The following is a 21342-nucleotide window of genomic DNA, read 5'->3' as shown; positions in this document are numbered from 1 at the left end:
AGAAAATTTTATATACTTCCTCTGACTCCTTCCTGCTATCAGTGCTAGCCAAGTGCGTCTCTACTGAGCAGACTTTATAGCATTTCTACTCTAATTAGACTCTATCAATTTCCTCCCACAGTGAAATGACCTTGAAACATAGAAAGCTCTTTCATTGCTAGCTTAAAAAATGCTTTCTTGTGAGATTTCAAGCCCTTCTTCATTTCTCAGACGTAACATCTTTCCAGCAAGGGCATTCTTAAGAATACTCTTTGGAATGAATATGCCATAAATAAACATGTCTAACCTTTACCTCTTAAAAAAATTAGAACTTCTGAGAAAAATGTAATGTTTTTTATCTAACACTGGAAATTTTTGAGAGGGAGCCAGGAGGTAGTTATTATTTTGTCTGCTCTGATTGACCTAATCTAAATTCTCTCAAAACTGATTAGCACAAATAGGGATCAGCCATATTATGAAATGTTGGTTTAAAATGAAATCTGCATTTAAAACCCTGATTGAGTTGGTATGACCTTAGTAAATCTAAAGACTAAGATTGATCACAGATTTGTACGTTCCTTAATTCCTGGAAGAATACATTTATTTTTCAGAAATATAGTATTGTGCTTTATTGCTAGAGAGATAAAACTTTAAAATTCTGAGTTGTAAATGCCAAATGTCCACTTATCTTCAAAAGAAATCCAAAATAGATTACTTTCAAGGAATAAGTTGGAGAAAACACCCTACATTCTCAAATCTATTTTTGCTGAAATATATAATTTTTATGTTCCTTTGTAAGGCAATAAAATAAAATGAGACTGAAAATCTCTTGATTTTATTCATACAAGTATAAAGTTATTATTTATTGACATCAAAATATGGGTGATTAAAAAGCAGACTTTGCTTTGTTTTTTTATGATAATATATGGATATAAGAAATCATTCTTTAAAAAAGAACAAGGACATCTTATTCCCATTTTTCAAGAAGGGACAATGCCATCATGTTTTCCCACTAACATGAGAACCCATGTGCTTTTGCTGGAGCAAATAATTGAGAAAGAGTTCCTAGTACAGCTTGACATAGGTCCTTGAATTTGAGAGACAGCAAATGGAAACAGAGACTGGCGTCTGCTCTTGGTCTAAAAATTCCTGAAAGCAAGAAAAAATACTGGAGTAATTTCCAGCAGTATATAAAAAGGCCCTGTGTGCCTAGGAATGGAAGGGGAATGAGACCCAACACATCCCAAATCTTGTAGGCATTTGGAAGGTATTGAAGGAATACCTAAGTGGTTCCAGTGAGTCCATAAAAGTTAGATGAGGGGTAAGATCCAGGCATAACCAGGAAGGGCAGAGAGAAAGTACCAATGTTGAGGCTAAAGGGAGACATGGCTACCCATTTCAGGACACCTTGTGTGGTAGACAAAGCCAGGAGAAGCTAAAGGCTGTCTGTGAACACACACACACACACACACACACACACACACACACACACCCCACACACACCCTGCAGAGGCTACCACTTTAGACAGAAACGACAAACTAGAGAAAAGCCTCTTTACCACTGACTAGAGTCCCCATGGTAATTAACAATATCATCAACAGATGCTCAGTGCTCCTACATACTATTCCGTGTCTAAGAAGGTATGCATATCTTTTACCATCTTTTTAAGATAACACAATATGAGAATTACCAGGAAGCTTAGAAATAATTTGACTTCGCTTTTTCCTGAATGTCTTACATGAAAAGGTTTTGGGTTACGAGATGTAAGTAACTCTTTCAAAAACAAAATAGCTACATTTCTGTGATCAAATAATTTCATTAAACTATGGGATAAGCGAAGTTAAAAAGGATTCTTAAATTGTTAATTTAAAATTATATTAACATGCTACTATGAATTGGGATCCTCCAAGGTATTGATTATTAAACTGTAATGTACATGGGAATCGCTTGAGGATTTTGTAAAAGTGCACTAGTATGGAGTGGGGCCTGGGATCATGCACTGCTAACAAATGACCAGGTTATGCCGATCCAGTGTCTGGGAGCTACATTCTTAGCTCCAAGGTTCAGAGGGCTTCGAAGGAAATGGTTATCTATTAATCACCATTTCCCAAATTAATTTCAGCACAAAACTCCTTATTATTATTTTTGTTGAACAGTAAGGTTCCCTTGTATACAATCTGGAAGATATCCATAAACCTAATCTCCTGGTTAAAGTGGAAGCTAATAAATCTCTTTTACACCATTTCCAGTGCAGTTGTAAGTTTAGCTTAAATTCTGGTGAACATATTTTAATTTCCAATTAGTAGAAGCTGAATGAACGAGGTGTTCTGTATAATTAACTAAAGACAGGTTAACAAGAACCATTATAAGGTTAGAGTGAGAATTTTATATTTTATTTTTTAAGTACTTAATTTTTTTATCAAGTAGGAAAGAGTTAAGCTCTGTTGAGGGCTCATTCTTTTCTCTGATGGAAAATAAATAACTAGTATTCCTCAGGGCAGAAACTAAACTCTAACAAGGAGAAAGAAAGGACATGCTCCTACTTTCTCATCTATGTAGGCATTCTGATTGATCCCTGGGGACTTTGCTTCATCTGGGCAACTTTAATTGGCCTCACTTGGAAATTCTTTTCTCTTCACCTGGAAGAGAAGTCAGATCTTAAAAAAAGAGAGAAAACATTTTTTTTAAAGGAAAAAGAAGGGAGAGAAAGAGGAAAGAAAGAAAGGGCAAAGGAGAGGAAGGAACAGAGACTGAAAGAGAGAGAGAGAAAGTGTATGATTGTCGCTTTCCCTAGGGAATGTGTACAGCTTCCCAATTCCCCAGGATTACCAAAAGATAAAGGATTATCTCAGGTTCTCTCCGGAAGACTTCCTTTTTTTTTTTTTTCTTTTTTTCTTTCTCAGAAAGACTTCTTTAAAAAAATAATAAAGAAGGTGGGGGAAGAGGATTACATATTTGGCCTTGTTAATGATGGTATTTTGTTCTGTATTTAATGGTTTTAGCATCTACATCAGAGATATTTTTTTCAAAGAATCCCTCTGCTTGTTACTATTAAGTAGAGCAATACAAGGACCCTTAGGTTCTAAACTGACACCCTTGGCCTCATTGACTTTTAATTTCTACTTTTAACACCAAAAGGCAAGGAAGAGAAAAATGAGCATTAGAGAGAAGTGATCAAGTAGCCACCCCTAGACTAGGTTGGTGAGTTTTTTGGAGAAGGTAAATAAATGTGATTACTCATGAAAAATTTACTGTCTAAAGCGCTGGTTCTCAGCCTTGGGTGCAGAGTAGAATCACCTGGGAAGTTTTTAAAGTTCATAATGCTCAGGCCACACTCGACTTTTTAAATCAGAATCTCTGAGTGTGGACCCCAGGCATCAGTGTTTTTTAAGCCTCCCTGCCTTAATATTATTGCCTAGTCAAGGAAAACCATTGGAAAAGAGAGAGACAACTGTATCAGCTACTTATATAACACATATAACAAGAGTGTTAGCTGCTGTGTTAAGCACTTCACATAAATTATTTTACTTAATCCCTCAAAAGAAGCCTATACAATAAATATTTATTATCTTCATTTTAGAAATTACAAACAGAGGCTGAAAAAGGTTAAATCATGCATCTAAGTTTACACACTTAGCAAACTAGGGCAAGAACCCTGATCTTGTCTCTCAACATACATACCCTCTCTCCATACTTCCTGGTGGCCATTAACTTCAAACAACAATCTGGAAGATGATGTAGGATAATCACCTTGATCTTCGTTGTTACTTCTCTACGTGTGATACCCCTGTCTTCACATTTTGACTCTCATGAGTACGCATGTCAGTCACGAAAGTCTTCTGAAACCTCAGTTTTTCCTGAAACACGGTGTGTCTTATGAAAAGCCTTCAGATATCACTGTAACATTGATCCATAACCAGAGATTCTATATGGAAAATTAAGTCAGCTGAAGTTTCATCTTAATACTTTAATGGTACCAAGTTTGTATGCTCTTAATGTTAGTTCATCACTGATGATTTGCCTGTATTCCTTCTCCTCAACCCTACACATTCTTTCTTTAAACTTTACAGAAAAATAGTGACTAAAATATAAACTCTGTATGCTGTCAAAGAAATTCTCTAGCCTAGTGATGAATTGAAAGGAATTTTAGAAAACTGACATCAAACCACAAAATTTCATCTCTAATTTTGATCGTTTACTTTGAAAATGAGCACCAGAGAAGAATCTGTCTTTATCCTGAAGTGTTAGCATATTTGAAATACCTTGAACTATCCAGGCTCTGTGCAATTTCCGTGATTAAAGAAAAATCATTCTATTTTGCCAGGGTTTTAAAATATAAATGGCCTCTTCTAAAAACCCGCGCAATATTAGCAATATTAGCTTTCAGCTATCCACCCTAGTGTCCTCCAGTGCTTTGTTTTGTAGTCAGTTTGGTGTTCAAGGTTGTTAACGGACTTCTGTTATAAAACAGAGCAAATCTCTGCCATCCATCTATTTAAAGACTTAAGGAAAAAAGAAGATATTCCAGAAGTGAACACATTTAGCCAGTGATAGCTGCTCCTGTTGTTTAACTAGTGTTAACATTACCTCAGCCCTAGGGCAGCAGCGGTAGTCCGCATGGCAGCTAATTGCCTGATTTTAATTTATGCACCTGTTTATTTACAAACTCCATGGCCACGCGGGCAGGGGGAATGGGATGGTGACTAGAAGTGTGCCAGGAATGAATTTTCCCTTTCGGCTTACTCTACTGTTTTTTCTTTCCTGCTGTTAGCTACTTTCATCATCAGCCTGGACTCTAAGCCGTCCTACTTACCAGGCATTCACTTAACATTTGGCCCTTTGCTTGATTCTGCCTTGGCCAAAGAGTTCAATTGTAGGAAATAATGGCCAAGACATGTATCAAAGTTTGTTTTTCAGCGACTTAAAACAGGACCCCAAGTTTGCTAATAGTTGATATATACTTCTGTTGCAAGTAGGGATTCCCCACCACTACATTATACACCTTTGGCCATAGGGTTCTGTCAAGGGTCCCCAAACTTTTTTCTTCTGTGGATGACTAGTGACTGAAGGAGAGAAAGGTAATGGGATAATCCCATTATCAAGCATGGGTGAATACCTGAAACCCTGGTAAATTTCCTAAGGATAAAAGAAAACAAAGTTTCTGAAGGTACAAAAGCGAACCAGGTCCACCTGACCACATTTTCCTGCAGTCCTCACAGAGGTGAGCTGGAGACGTGCCCGGAATATCAGCGGGAGGCTTCATGAATGTGTGACATGCGCAGTTGTGCAGGACCCACATCCCTTTAATGTCCTGCTGTCGCCATCTTGAAGTTTTTAATAACTTTTGAACCAGGGGCCCCACATTTTCACTTTGCACTGGGTCCCCAAATTATGTAGCTGAATACAAAGAGTGCTGAACTGTCTCTGAAATAATTCACAAATACTGTGTCAGTTCACTCGGGTTTTAACACTGTTAGTCCTTATATAGTGGGTGGAACAGAGGCAACGGGAGGTAGAAAAAGTAAACAAACAAATACGTCCTTGCCAGCACTGACCTATCTGACACTGATGTTCGTTCACATTGGGATTCTGGAGGTTGGATGATGTTATTAGGCATAACACTGCAAATGTGTCAACCTTGAAGTTATGTCAGTCAAAATTTTGAAACTGAGTAATACCAAATAGTGTATCGTTTGCTGAAAGGAGTCGTGACCGCCATGCCGCCCTAGTTTTTTTCAGTAATCCCCGGCCCCCTCGGCTTCCCACCAGGGTCCCCCAGAGCCCTCAAACTCTCCCTGAACCCTTCCTCCAGTGACCCAATGCTCCTGCAGTACTTACAGGACCTCCGGATCCATCGACTTCCCCCACAGGATCCCTCAGGCTCTCCAAGGCTCACTCAGGACCCTTCAGGCCCCTGTAGCCTCCTTCATAGCTGCTCGGCTTCCCTCAGGCTACCCCAAGTTCCCTGAAGGCATGCAAAATTTCCTCAGTCTTCTCTGGGCCCCAAGTGCTCCCTGGTCCCTCAGCACCTCCCACCCCAAGGTGCCCCAGGCTCCCTTCCTATACAGAATCTCTATAGATTCTCCCCAGGTGGGGTGTCCCAGGTAGGGCAGCAAAGTCCTTCAGCTTAATGGGGGAATAACTACTGGCAGCTTCTTGTTTCCTCCAGGAAATGTTGATTGGGGAGGAGGGCAGTTAAAAAGAAAGGGTCACCATTTCTTAGAGCTTATTTGGGCTTGGGATATGGAACAAAATAGGCTAAGCTGCTGTTGAGGAATTGTGGACTTTCAGACATAATGCGGGCTTCTTGTTGCCTGGAGGGGGTGTGTTTTTCTGAATCCCCAGAAAACCTTTCTCATGGAACAAGGTGTTAAGGAGTTGGGGACAAAAGGGAATTGGTTCAGAAAATCTTAAAGCGACCTATATTTAGCCTTTTGATATTTTTCCCCCATTTTGCCAATTATGGGTATGTTAATATATTTAACACAAACACTTAAAATACTTAATTGTTGTGACCCAATTTTGTTATTTCTTAATTTGTAAATATCTGCTGGAAACCTCGAAGCTGGAAACTGCAGAATTGTTTGGCCATTCGCCATATCTGAGGGACTCCACCAGCAAATTCCAGTGCTTAATTACCACTAACTTACCCTTAAGAGCACCAGCTCTATCCACTCACTCATTTACTCTTCCTTTCAACAGGTAGGTCCTGAGAACACACTGTCTGCAACAGTAATAAGGCCAAGAAAGGGTGCTGGCATCTTTCCACACATGGCGCTGTGGTTGAGATATGCAGTTATATGCTGTACTGAGAATGGTGAAAAGAGGCATACAGGGCTTGGTGGGAACACTTAGAAAGGAAAGCCAACCTAGATTTGGGGTATCATGTCTTACCAGAGAAAGAAAGAGATGCTGGGTCTTAGATCTGAAGTCTGAGTGAGAGCTTCCCAGTGGGAATTGGGTGGGACAATTACAAGTGAGAAAGCAGACTGTGCATGATTCGTACTCAAGAGAGAGCATAACACCTTCATAAAACAAATTGTTCATTATGCCCGGACCTTGGATGTTGGTTGGTTGGGAGGTGAGAAAAAAATTGGGATAGGGTCATATGTCAATCTAAGAAGGCTTGGCTTTATTTGAGCCAATGTATTTCATTTTAAGCCAGGAAATGAAAATATTCTCGACTCTTCAACAACCAACTCTGGACTCAGACTCATAATTGTAAACATTAATAACCACAAAATAATAACGTGGGCTATTTAACTCAATCATTTGCAAAGTTGTATTGCATGCCTGCTTAGGGACAGAGACGATGCTAAAAGTTGGGGATTACAATGGTGAGCCAAGAAGTCCTGCCTCCTGCCCTCATGCTGTTGCAGTGCAGGTAGCTTCTGGGCCAAGTGACAATGGAAGAAAATTGAAGCCCTCTCAATGTCTTGATGCTGATTGCCCCAGCTGGCTGCTAGTAGCCAATTTTGCTACTCTGTATCACACAGATCAATGGAAACTGGGGGACCTTCTGCCTTAGTTACCATAGTTCAGAATAAACTGAAGAACAAATGGCATTTCCTGCTGCCTTTTTCAGTCTGGAGAAAAATTTCCAGTGCTGAAGAACCGCTAAATGATTCCTTTTGTGTTTGTCTGATGGTGGACAGCAGTGACCAAAGCTGTGAAATCAAGCCAGAGGGAAACCGGCAGACTCACCAGTGAACTAACAAAACATTCGCAGTGGGTGCAGATGACATGGCACATTTTCAGCACGAAATGAAATCCTTACATGCCACCCAATAGGGAATCTTATCTAATCCCTGAAGTGTTCTGTCTCTTATTTTCTTTTGATCAGACTTTGGCAATTTAACTTTGGTAGAAGGATCCCTGCCACCTTCTGAATTTCTCAAAACATACTTCTCGGGTCACCGAGTGAAGAGGACCACCGGATATACAACAAACCAACTTTTCTACACTTATATGGATTTTTACTATAGTTATAAATATTTACTAAAATACACCAACTTAAAGAGAGTTCTACTTACTTAACGTTGAGAAAATAATTCTAGGCATATGCAGTGTAATGATACATGAGGTAATGTCCGAACTTAGGATTTCAAAGAAAGCTTTTCAGGCTTTTAAAAAAGAGAAATATTATTACATGAATGTGTAAAGAAACTGGTCACTGAATCGTAAATACAAAAGACTTTTGGGATTCCAAGTTTCAAAATGTTATTTTCATTATGATTTTGGTGCCAGCCCACAGCAATCTAGGTATGTGTGTACACGTGTGCATTTGTGTCTGTGTGTGAGTGTATTCTGAATGCAACTATTTCTCAAATTGTAAAGTTCTAAGCCTTTTCATTCTAAGTGGGACAGTGGAGGAAATTATCTGACAAGCTAAAGAAGAAATGTATTTCATTTAAAAAAAAAAAACAGAGATTTCCATCTTTACACTCAGAGTATATAAACTTGTATTTCAAAAACAAATTATCCACAATTTGCTTTGCTTGAGTTACCAGGATATTGAGAGAGGAGAAAAAAATTAAACTGGATCTTACTGCTATTTATTAATATCTCAGATACTGAGGGAAAAATATTTTGATCTGAATCTTACTGCTATATCTTGATTTTCTAGTGAGTGGACTAATGTTGGATTGATAAAGTGTTTTAAGTTTTCCACTCACAAAACTGCATGTCTGCAGCTTATGTGTCATTATTTTCAAGGAATGATTCTTCTAATAATAAACACAATTATATTAATAATAACTGGTATTGACTTCTATAAATGAACTTCTCATTTTAATTCTAATATATCATCTTAGTTACCCAGAGAACTGAATCTTAGTCTCCACAAAAATGGAAACATTAATTTTTTGAAAACCTATTCTGGAGAACATTTGCAAACACGTCATATAGTCCAGATAAGTCAGTTCTTAAAAAGCCATATATAGAAGTGCCAGCTCCTTATTAGGTAGGGCTTCCTAATGAAAACTCTCTACCCTTTACTATATTTCGTCAATAAAGACATTTATCAAGAAAGTGTTTTCCAATTGTTTACTACATTAACTAAAATTGACAATCTACAAATATACTTTCATGTATCTCTTTGTAGATATATATATATATAAAACCATTATTTTTTTGTCTGTTGTGTTTATTTGACATACAGAAAAACAGAAGTTAAGGGTACTTTTTGTTGAGTTTTGGTCAATATGTACGTGTGTATTAGCGTATTGCTGATTTGTGCCCAGTTACTTTTGCTTAACACAATATTTTAAAAATTGCTCCATATTGCATGGCTGAGAAATATTTTCCCTATTTTCCTGAATAGTTTCCTGCTTTATGAACATACAACGATTTATCTATTACATTGATGGTAATTTGGGATGTTTCAAACGTTTGTCTTTTATGAATGAGTCTCCTATAAGCATTCTTCTAAAAATCTTTTATGTACGTATGCTTTCAAATTTCTTGAGTATTATTGGATCATAAGATATTGTGTATTTAACTATATTAGAAACAGAAACACTTTTCTAATATTGTTGTATTATTTTACACTCCACCTTCATTATCTAAGAAGTTCAGTTTTTCACATCCTCCTTAACTCTTTTAATTGTCAGACTTTTTTACGGTTAACCATTCTAGTGGATGTCTAGCAGCATCTCGTTTTGGTTTTAATTTATATTTCTGTTATAACTAAAAATGCCAAGCACTGTATGAAGTGTTCATCAACTTTTTATAATCTCCATGAACTATCTATTCATAAGTGTTTTCCCCCACTTTTTAAATTGGGTTACTGTCTTACTATAATTGGTTTGTATTCTGGATTATAGTCCTTTGTCAAATGCTTATTACATTTTCTCCCAGTTTGTGGTTTACCCTTTTATTTTCTTAACTGTGACCTGAACAAAGATTCTCATTTTGATGAAGTCCGATCTACCAAAAATTTTGCATTGTTATTGTCTACAGAAATCTTTAGTTTCTGCCTACACTACAGTTATGAAGATACACTTTCACATTTTCTTCTAGAAGCTTTACAGGTTTAGCTTTTATGTTTAGGATTATGGTCTAAAATTAATTTTTCTGCATGGTGTGAAGTAAGATTTAAGATTCCCTCCTCCCCCCTATCCCCATAAAAGTTGCTTTGGCATCACCTGTTGAAAAAACCTTTTCATTTATCCACAGAACTGCACTGACATGTCAAAAATCAATTTACCATATGTATGTGTCAATTTCAGCACTTTAAATTAGGCATCTTTGATTTATTTGTGTAATCTTACGTGAACACTACAGTCTCTAGTAATTGCAGATTCAAAGTGAGTCAAGAAATCAGTTATAGTAAGTCCTTCAGGTTTGTAGTATCTCTTCAAGATTGTGTCAGATATTCCAGGTCCCTTGGGCCTTCACATAATTGCTAAAATAAATCTGTTCATTGCCAAAAAAAAAACCCCAAATAAACAAACAAAAACTTTGGGGATTTTTATTGGGTCATATTGATTCTGTAAATCAACTTGAGGAGAGCTGGTATCTTAGTATTTTATCTTCTAACTCATGTCCAGGGAGATTCTTAATTCTGTATTTGTTTTGTCTATCAGTAATATGTTATAGTTTTCTGTACAAGTATCTTCTTGCACGTTTCATTACATTTATCCCTAGTATTTTTCTTTTTTTGATGTTATAGTAAATGGTATTTTGACATTTTCATTTCCCAATGGTTTGGTAACTCTGTGTGTGTGTGTGTGTGTGTGTGTGTGTGTGTGTATGTGTATTTCATTGACTTGCATTCTGTGCCTATGTCAAATTCACTTATTAGTTCTGTTAGTTTCTTTGGATTTTTTAATGTGCACAATCATGTTACTGTCTTTTAGCATTATTTATGTCTTCTATATTTTTTCCTTCTATTACATTAACCAGGACCTGCAGCACAATGTTGAATAGAAGCAGTTTGAGGAAACGTCTTAGTCTTGTTTCTGATCTCTTTGAGGGAAAATATATGATTTCCCAAAATTAAGTATGATGTATGCTTTAGGATATTTGGGGATGCACTACATTTGAAAGAGGTTCTATTTTTTCTTTGCTGAACATTAGTATTTAGTATGAATAGGTGTTGAGTTTGTCAAATGCTTTCTCAGCATCTATTGATATGGTTTTTCTCCTTTATTCTGTTAACGGGGTGAATTCCATTGACTAACTGTCAAATATTAAATTCAACATTACATTCCTGACTTGGTTATAGTGTATTATCTAATGTATGTATCATTAGATTTGATGTATGTGTGTGTATACACACACACACACACACATATGTATATATTTAAAGATGTATTTATTTATTTTAGAAAGAGAGAACACAAGAGCAGGGAAAGGGGCAGAGGAAGAGAGAGAGAACCTCAAGCAAACTCCCTGCTGACCACAGACCCTAATGAGGGGCTTGATCCCAGGACCCTGAGACCATAACCTGAGCTGAAATCAAGAGTCAGATGCTTAACCAGTAGAATCACCCAGGTGCCCCTATATGCCTGTATTTTTAAAGGAATTTTGTGTCTATGTTCATAAGATGTATTGGTTTGTAGTTTTTTCTTTTAAAATCAGTTATATTTTATTATAGTATACATATCTGTATTATTTATAATGGATTCATAAACACATTTATTGTATAAGATATGATGAATCATATATACATAATATATAATATATATATATATATACACACACATACAAATATACATATATATTTCCTTTAAATATTATTGGGTGTGATATCTTAATCAAATCAGGTGGGAAATTTTCACTTTTATTTTATGGCCTGAATAAAGTTATGATCAGTATTATGTCTTCCTTAAGTACTCGTTGAATTCACCAATGTAGTCATCTGGACTAACAGAAAAGAAAAAGAAGAAGAAGAAGAAGAAGAGGAGGAGGAGGAGGAGGAGGAGAAGGAGGAGGAGGAGGAGGAAGAAGAAGAAGAAGAAGAAGAAGAAGAAGAAGAAGAAGAAGAAGAAGAAGAAGAAGAAGAAGAAGGAGGAAGGGGAGGGGGAAGGGGAGGGGAGGAGGAGGAGGAGAAGAAGAAGAAGAAGAAGAAGAAGAAGAAGAAGAAGAAGAAGAAGAAGAGGAGGAGGAAGAAGAAGAAGAAGAAAGAAGAAGAAGAAATAAGCAACCAAAATGATAGGAAGGACATCAAACAAGGCAGCTCAGGAGGTCAGAATGAAGGTCTTCATTGTAGAGAGTCATAAGCAATATCAAATCTCAAAATAACTCTACCCATTTTAAAATTCTGTGTCTCTTTGCTCATGGTCTAACTTTCTAAGTTGGTCTAAGTGTTATCACACCCATGTTTAAGTCAAATGCCAGCCTTTTGGCCAAAGTTTAGGAGGGGGAGGAAAGTGATGAGATTGGTATTCCTAAAAGGAAGGCTTTTAAAGATGGAAGCCTGTTCCCCCCAAAAGTAAACACCATTACAAAGATGAAAGAGGGAGAAAGGAGTGAATGAGCAAAACAGAAGTTCATTATAACCATCAGTTAATCTGGAGTTTTTTTATCAAGATGCTTGGTTTTCATTACTGCAGGATCTGAAAAAAGGCTTGAAATCCATGTGTTGTTAGGAGAGGGAGTTCGTTTTCTTAAATCTAATGTGTTAATATTACAGTCTTTCCGGAAAGCAGTTTTGATGAGAAATAATTTTGGGCCCCAAAGAAGGTACATCTGGCAATAGCTATGCATCTTGAGTAGATGAGTTTCTCTTAACAACCTGTATTTTTTCAAACCTCAAAGTAACTTACAAGCATTTTAATTGCTAGAGTTGCTGGAGTTAATCCTCCAATCACTTTCTAGCCATTGTTGTAAATAATAATCTTCATTAATGCAATGACACTAAACACTAATCTTCTAATTTGCAGTAAGAAGTACAAGGAAAGCATAAAGATCGTTACTCAATAGAATAAAAAAAAAAGGAAAAAAAAGTCATGCAATTTAAAACCTTATAGCTAAGAGAACCTCACACATTATTTAAGATACTTAATTTCCACAACATGCATGGATGCTAATCTTTAACTCTCATACACACTTAACTCTCTTTCTCAGTTCTTTCTCTCTGGGATTGTAAATTAACTTTTCCATCAAGAAATGGAACTTATTCTCTTATTTATTTTCTTAAGCAATTTGGATTGTTCGGCTTTAAATGAAATATGAATTAATGGTCCTTGTATGATGAATCAAAAACCTTAATGGTAATGAGAAAGACATTTGGTGATGGCAACAAAGACCGTTCTGATGTTTGAATGTAATTGTTTGAAGTTCATATGTTACGGAAGTTCCCGACTTTACTAGTCCTCAGTCCAAGATTCAGAGAAAATTCCTCCTAAGTTAGATAAAATGCTTACTGTGGGTAAGCACAGATAAAAAAAGCATTTTTTCAGTCTCCCAGAATCATAGAATTTGTAAATGAAAATGGATCCCAGTGATCATCCTAGGTCAAACCTCTCATATCATTAATGAAAAAATAGTTCCTGAAATAGTAAATGATTTTTCCATTTCACCCAGTTAGCTCCTGGATTGAGAACCAAGAACTTCAGATTCTCTCTTCAATATTGTTTCCCCTTGACTTTTGTATGGATCATAAATAATAAGAATTACAACTATAAAATGCTTTTAACATGTCAGGCAATGTGCTAAATGGTTCATATGAATCTCTAAGTGAGTCCTCGTAATAAGCCTGGACATGGGAATGCCACGTTTGCAGATACACATATTCTGCACCCTCCTCTTCCTTTCAAATGCAATTCCTCTTCCATGGCCCAGTGCCATCCATTCTCCCCCATGAAGTCTCTTTTTCTCATCCTAGCTGAAATTGATCTTTTTAAAATTTTCATCTGCTATGAATGACTCTTAACAAATTTTGTTGTCTTTTCATATGAGATTATCATATGAGAGTAGCATGCTACTCCATCTTTTTACAGGGGTCCCTTTTCCGCCAGCTCGAGTGTAAGCTTCTTGAGACTGACAGGGACTGTTTCTGTATCTCATTAGTGCTCTGCACAGTGCTTTCCCTGCATGTGGTAGATGACTGACAATTCCTCTTGTGTGTTTCAAAGATAGCATCGACAAGAAAGCCAATAAAATTAAACTTGTTCTTTTAGACACAGTAGACACACGAACTTTCACGTGTTTGATATGTGGCTCAGCATGAGATAGGTTAATTTCCAAGCTCAACTTCCCTTATTCTCTAGCATCTACTTCAAGGACAAGGAACAGACAATTGGGGAACTGGGGTGGGATGAGGAAGAGGCTTTCTGATCAATACCAGTGATTATTACCAACATTTTTTAAAAGTACAATTTAAGGGCAGTTTTAAAAAACACATTCTGGAGAACTGGGTACTCTAGTACAAACCACTTAATGTCTATTACCTAGTTCCGCCTACATGACTGGGAAATAATCTCTTCTAAGTCTAATTTTAGTCTCAAACACTAACTTTTTGTCACCTTGAAGAATTGACTTGCCTCACTGGATCTTAGTTTCCCTCTGCTGTTAGATTAAGAATGTGAACAAGTGGATCCAGCCTCGAATGGCTCCTTTGAGCCTGCAGCTACAAATGAAAGCAGGCACTGCACTGAATGGGAGACCTGGGATCACACTATGCTTTGAAACCTTTCTCCACACTTCACACCTGGTCCTATGCTGCTTCCAACCTCACTGGCTGGCACCACTGTTGCTTGTTTCTCATTCTGCAGCACAAAGTTGAGGCCTGATCTTTGGTAATTGGCACTGAGTTGAAATTTAGCAGGGTGAGTGATTATGTTCCAAGGATGTTATCTGAGCTTCAGACAACGAAGCCAATATTTAAGTAGAATCCTTTGGCAGCCATTTACTCTCATTTATTCAAACAAGACTCCTCTGAATTGAAGCTTCTTTGAAATATCAACTTTCACATCACCTTGTGGCCATCAGCACTTGGTAGGAGTAAGTGTTTTACCATGTCAGCTAATACATCATGGAGCCAAGGGGGGAGAGAAAATCTGCTAAGTGGGTAGGAGTTCTGTTTTAAGCATAATTAAACCTTCCTTCATTATTATAACATATGAGAATACAATGCAACTTTGAATTATTCCTCATGAAGTGATTTGGATTGTGACAGGACAATACCCCTATTCTATTCCCACTTCCATCTTAACATGTTCTAAAAAATTAACTGTCTTTTTTCCTTTCTTTCTTTCTCTGTGATCTTTAGGGAAAAAAATGTTCTGCTTGGACTTAAGTTCTCAAGCTTTAAACTCCTAAGACAGATGAGCAGTTGAACAATAAGACATCTGGTAAGCAAAGATACTGCTAGCCAGGGAATCACCATGGAAACCACCAAAGACATGGGTTATGAAGATGAACAACTCTGAGTTAATTTCTTCTCAGGGTTGTGGCATTTTGGTTCATTGATTCATATGTTGAGGTGTCTTTTAGAGGAAATGCTGTCAGAGACACAGAAGAATCTCTCATGATTCATTATGGAGTAAAATTCAGAACAAGTCAGACTCAAGTTCTTCAAGTAAGAAAAACTAATATTCAAAATATCCCAAAGAAGCATTAATTCTTGCTAAAAATCATCACGTATGACTTGGAAATTGAACGACTAAGGATATCACAAGAAAAGCATTACCGTGGAACTGCAATGAATTCTGTCATTTCAGGTGTTAGATCATAGAATTCTTCCATGTAACAAATGCTTATTAAATAGCAGTTAATGCTAAATGCAAAGTGTAGGTTAAATCCAGCTATAGAGTATCATACCTATTTTGTATTTAGGATATATAAGATGTAATCAATGGCAATGATTTTAAAGTTTAGAAATAAGTTGTACTTTAAGAAATACAGGGAGTTCTTTTTGAAGACTGAAAAGTTGTCAGAATATAATTGATTAGTAAGAAAATGAGCTGGAAGGGACCTTGAAAAATCATCTGATCCAGCTGGAAGTCTTTAATTTGCACTCCAGCAGTTAAATGTCTAAGCCTTCTAGAACAGATAGATGCCTGTTCTCTACCTGACGTTCTCCAGGGAGGGAGTCCAGACAACTTAATTAAAAAATCCTTGCCAGGGTTTTATCACCTTGACAGTCTAGAAGTTCTTCTTTATATTCCACAGAAATCTCTCCTGGAACCTGTTTTCTGTAGGTGGGTTTTGGTGGACATAAAACAGAAAGTGTTCTGTGTCCTTCTCAGAAACATTGCTCACATAGCCAAGTTGTTGCCTCTTAATAGTATCTTCTTTGGGCTAAATTACAACCATTCTCTCATTCTTTGAACACATAGGATATATTCCTGGGTCCCCTGGAATTCCTTTTTCTCTGGTCATGAATTTTTGAAATAGGAAATAGCTTTGCTCTATCTTATGTGAAGCTCCAGGGAAAATAATAACAGCTAAGTTTGTATAGTACTCTGCAATACACAATCCATTTCACGTGCATTATTTCATTAGCTCTACTACATCAACCCTGTTAATTAGGCAGAGAATGAAATCCTCATTTGTATTCTCAGGGTTACGTAAACTAAGTATTCATGTGGATTAAAGTACTGGTAAATAACCCCAACTGAAAATATTGGGCCCCTGGAGCGTTCCAGACACAGAGCTATCTGCTTTGCCATATTGGTTCAGGTATTCACATGCTATTTCATGTACTCATCAGAGAACGTAAATGCATTTTATAGCTAGCAAAACTGATTGTATTGTATTGATGGTATATGTTTTTATAATATTGTATTTATAATGTATGTTTTTCCTAAGGCCATAGAGCTGGCAAGCAGTAGAGCTGGGATTTGAACTTGTGTTTCCGCAATTAAGGGGCAGAGGTTTTCTTGCTTCTAAACAGCTGCCTCTTTCTTGGCATTCTTTCTTGGTAGAGAGATATAAAACAACAAAATAATAAAGTACTATAATGAATATATTAGATAATGTCTGAATCAATGCTTACCACAAGACATATTACATAGTAAGTGCTCAATTAACATTAATTCTTAGTATTATCAGAGCTAAATGCACAATAGAGAAATAAAGCAGTTAGATCATTAAAATCAATAGAAGTGATTACATCTAATGTTAGTCTGATAACGTTTTAATAAATCCTTTTACAGAACAATGCTTATAATGCAATTCATATTACTCAGGAAAAACTTCAGATTGACTTAGAAAACTAAAAGTCAAAAATGCAACACAGGACTTCTCCAGGAACTGAAGAAAGCTTGATATTAGGAATAACCAAGAGTCTATATTTCCAAGTGTAGGGCTGCAGATAAATTATGGTGGACATTAGATACAGATGTCTACTGCTGTGAAATGTCTAATATTTCAAAATCAGTTCTTTGATATTCTCTCAAAGAGAATAATGAATAATTTATTCATCTCTTGGCTGTGATCATCATTACGTGATGCTTCTGAAATAGAGACTTCTCATTTTTAACCCCTTTGCTTTTAAAGGTACTCAACCTAATGTGAGAAGAAACTCTTTTCCTTGCCATTAAAGAACTGCAACTGCATTATTTCTTTCTCCAAAAGTAGGACAATGCCTTGAAAGTATAAGTAGCTCTTTATACTGTATCTACTGAGAACAATGAATCGCGGTTTAAGGTTAAGTGTTTCTAGTTCAGCTTTGCCACTTGGTTGTTCTACCAACAAATTAAAGAGTTTCTCAGTCCCCTCGGTGCTATGGACAGAGAGTTTGTGTCCCCCCAATTCCCATGTTGAAACCTAATGCCAAATGTGATGGTATTAGGAGGTGGGGCCTTTGGGATGCGCTTAGGTCATGAGGGTAGAGTTTCATGAATGAGATTAGTGTCCTTGTAATAGAGACCCAGAGAGCTCCCTTGCCCCTTCCTTCACAGGAGTACACAGCGAGAAGCTGCCATCTAAAAGTAAGCAAACTGAGGGTTTTAGAGGGGAGTGGGGTGGGGCGATGAGCTAGCCTGGTGAAGGGTATTAATGAGTGCTCCATATGGCACGGAGCACTGGGTGTTATATGCAAACAATGAATCATGGAACACTACATCAACAACTAATGATGTACTGTATGGTGACTAACATAGCATAATATAAATATAAAATAAAATAAAATAAAATAAAATAAAATAAAATAAAATAAAATAAATAAAATAAGCAACCAAACTCTCACCAGATACCAAATCTGCTGGGGCCTTAACTTTGAACTTCCCAGCCTCCAGAATTGTGAGGAATAGAATGCTGTCGTTTATAAGCTACTTAGTCTAAGGCATTTTTTTATAGCAGCCCAAATGGACTAAAACATTTGCCAAATAGCAATGCTTCTATACACAGGGTTTTATGAATCAGGTAATGCAAACGAAAGCACTTCGAAAATAAAGCATTATCTCCCCCTGCCCTCCCAATAGATGGAGTTTTATAAATATAAAGCACTTTCTTTTTTTACTGTGCCTTTTATTTTTAAGTCTCCTTATAGTTTTTAAACATGTATATTTATATTGATTAATCAGCACCATACTCCCTTTCTTTCTTCCCTGTCCTTTAGTCAACACCTTCTGTCTGCAAAACTCTTACACAATTTTCAAGTTTTAGTCAAATGTTTCCTCCTCTGAGAATCCTTAATTAAGTTTCCAAGACGAGATGGTTACTTCCTCAGTTGGTGATCTCATCTCTGGCCTAATAGTTACCCTGCTAGAGTTCACATCATATACTGAAATATCTGTTTCTTTTACTACAGTGAGTGCATCACGTTGATCAAGTCCTGTTCCTCTCAAATAAACCAAATATACCTAATGTTATAAGGGCTTATAAGGAGTCATTCATTATAAATGCTAGCCACTATACTTACCTTCAGGAACATTTATTTGAATTTGAATTTGAATTTGAATCACATTCTCACTCCTCCCTGAAAGAAGTGTACACCCATGTTATCACAATCAAAATCATGCATATATTATGCAGAAATTCTCCCACTGCCCCAACCACCCAGCTTCCAAGACCTGTGCCTGCTCAAAGATCTCCCAGAAATTCCATCAACCCCTCTCCATGATCCATCACTAAATGTTCTTATGTGATGCTTCTGAAATAGAGACTTCTCATTTTTAACCCCTTTGCTTTTAAAGGTACTCAACCTAATGTGAGATTTTCCCTAGGCAACAACGAGGCTCACATGGGCTGCACGTTTTCTGGTTAGATATCTGGTCTTAGATTTGAACCTTGATTCTGCCATATGTTTTTGTAAAACCTTGAACAAGTTAACCACTTTGTGTCCCTGTTTCCAGATCTGTAAAATGGGGACAAGGACACAAGTGTTTTGAAAGATATGTGTATCTTTGCAGTGGGCTCAATACATAATAGTTATTTTATAAATATGAAGTATTATTATTATGGGCTTTCGAGTTTGACAATTATGAGATCGAACTAACATCCCCAGTAATCAGCTGACTTTGGATAAATTTCAACTACTGAGGGGCGCCTGGGTGACTCAGTCATTAAGCGTCTGCCTTCGGCTCAGGGGACCCTGGGATTGACCCCTGAATCGGGCTCCCTGCTCGGCAGGAAGCCTGCTTCTCCCTCTCCCACTCCCCCTGCTTGTGTTCCCTCTCTCACCGTGTCTCTCTCTGTCAAATAAATAAAATCTTTACCCCCCCCCCAAATTCAACTACTGAGTGTCTGTGAAACACACACACACACCCTACCTTCTATGCTACAGTACAAAGAGGAATAACACCATTATAGATGAGGAATTTATCTTTGTGTGTGTGGGTACAGGGAATCCCAAGGGAGCACTGCAACACTTCTCTCAATGTTTTTCCCCTGCTAAATGTCATCTATTTAGCATCTCATTGGATCCAGGCCTGCTAAACAGAGATTTCTGATTAACAGGAATCCGTTGTTCCACTTCTTGTAAATAGAGATGCATCTTACTTTTAGCCTTAAATACCTTTCAACTCTGTATTTCCTGCAAGGTATGTGCTTATTTCTTTTGAGCCTCCCATCCACCAGCAAGGTGAAGTAGAAAAGGCAGCACACTTATTTATGTTAATTTAAATACTAAAGTTCCCAGAGTTCAAGTAGTTTAGAAATTTGCCTAGCGTCACAGAACTAGTAACAAAATAACAGCAATTATCATTCATTGAGCTTTTACCATGAGCTGGCCGGCATAACTGGTGTTTTAAATGTTTTGTCTCAACAGTAGGAGATAGGTATTACTTCCATTTTAAATCGAGATCAACTGAGGCTGACATTGTGAGGTGCTCTGCCCAAAGGCCCAGAGACAAGATTCAAAACTAAACCTGATTCCAAAACTTGTGTACCATCAAGCATTCTCACAGGCAACGATGTCCCATAGACCTGTGGGCTCCTGCGTGTGGCTGGAGTGTGGCTGCCGTGGTTTGAGTCCTGACCCCAGCACATAAGCTGCATGACTGTGGGAAAGTTAATCCAATTCCTTACACATCTGTAAGATACCGATATGGTAACAGTCTCAGTCTTGGGGTTTTACAATAATTCAACACAATAATATGTGCTTAGTAATTAGTAATTTAATAAAGTGTTTAGTGATTAGTAATTTAATAGTGTTTAGTAATTAGTTATTTAATAAAGCGCATATTGCATTCTGAATAATGCCTTTTATTATTATTCTATCTATTGCTACACCAACTGTCATCCCCATTTCTTGTTCATTTTCTTTCTCATAGACAAATGGCTTTTCAATTCCTTAGATTAATATCCTTGTAGAAAGGGGGAAAATCGTGCGTGCTATCATACCTCTCAAGGAGGAGGGGGCAGGTTGCTTTTATGCGTTGTTCTTCCCAGCCCACCCAAAAGACCACCGCTTCTCCCAAGAATTCCTCCACTTCTGCACAGATTTGATTGTTCATTAAAGCTACCTTCCTCTGAGGAAGCTTGCTCCTCTTAAAATGGAAAAGAGGATGTCTATGAGAATGATAATAAAAATGGAAAAGATTATGGACCGTGTCTCAAAGGAAGATATCCCTTTTATTAGAAACAGATTAAAGGAAAGGAAATCAATCTTGTGAGATCATGAAAATCTGGAAGAGCCTAAAGTTGATTTATTTATTTAAGATTTATGCCCAGTCTACTTCCATAAAGGATTCAAGGTAGTGGCAGACCGGGCTAAAATCATTTTCTTGTAATACGTTTCAGACTGGAATTAGAAGTTCGTTTTCTAGCAGATGAAGTTAAGCTGATTATACCAAATGAGCTATTGAAAATCAATACCATAAAACCATTCCATTAGTACCTGTACAATCATCCCAGGATTATAAGTAATATTTATATTCTCTAACATTGACATTTTCAGGAAATGAGATGCAGAACATTTGCACGAGGCACAGCCACCTGTGGTTGCTTGGCTTTGATGATTAAAGCAT

The sequence above is a fragment of the Ursus arctos genome, unplaced genomic scaffold (genome assembly GCF_023065955.2).
Source record: "Ursus arctos isolate Adak ecotype North America unplaced genomic scaffold, UrsArc2.0 scaffold_14, whole genome shotgun sequence".
In the NCBI taxonomy this organism is placed as follows: domain Eukaryota; kingdom Metazoa; phylum Chordata; class Mammalia; order Carnivora; family Ursidae; genus Ursus; species Ursus arctos.
Note: the sequence above shows the minus strand (reverse complement) of the source record.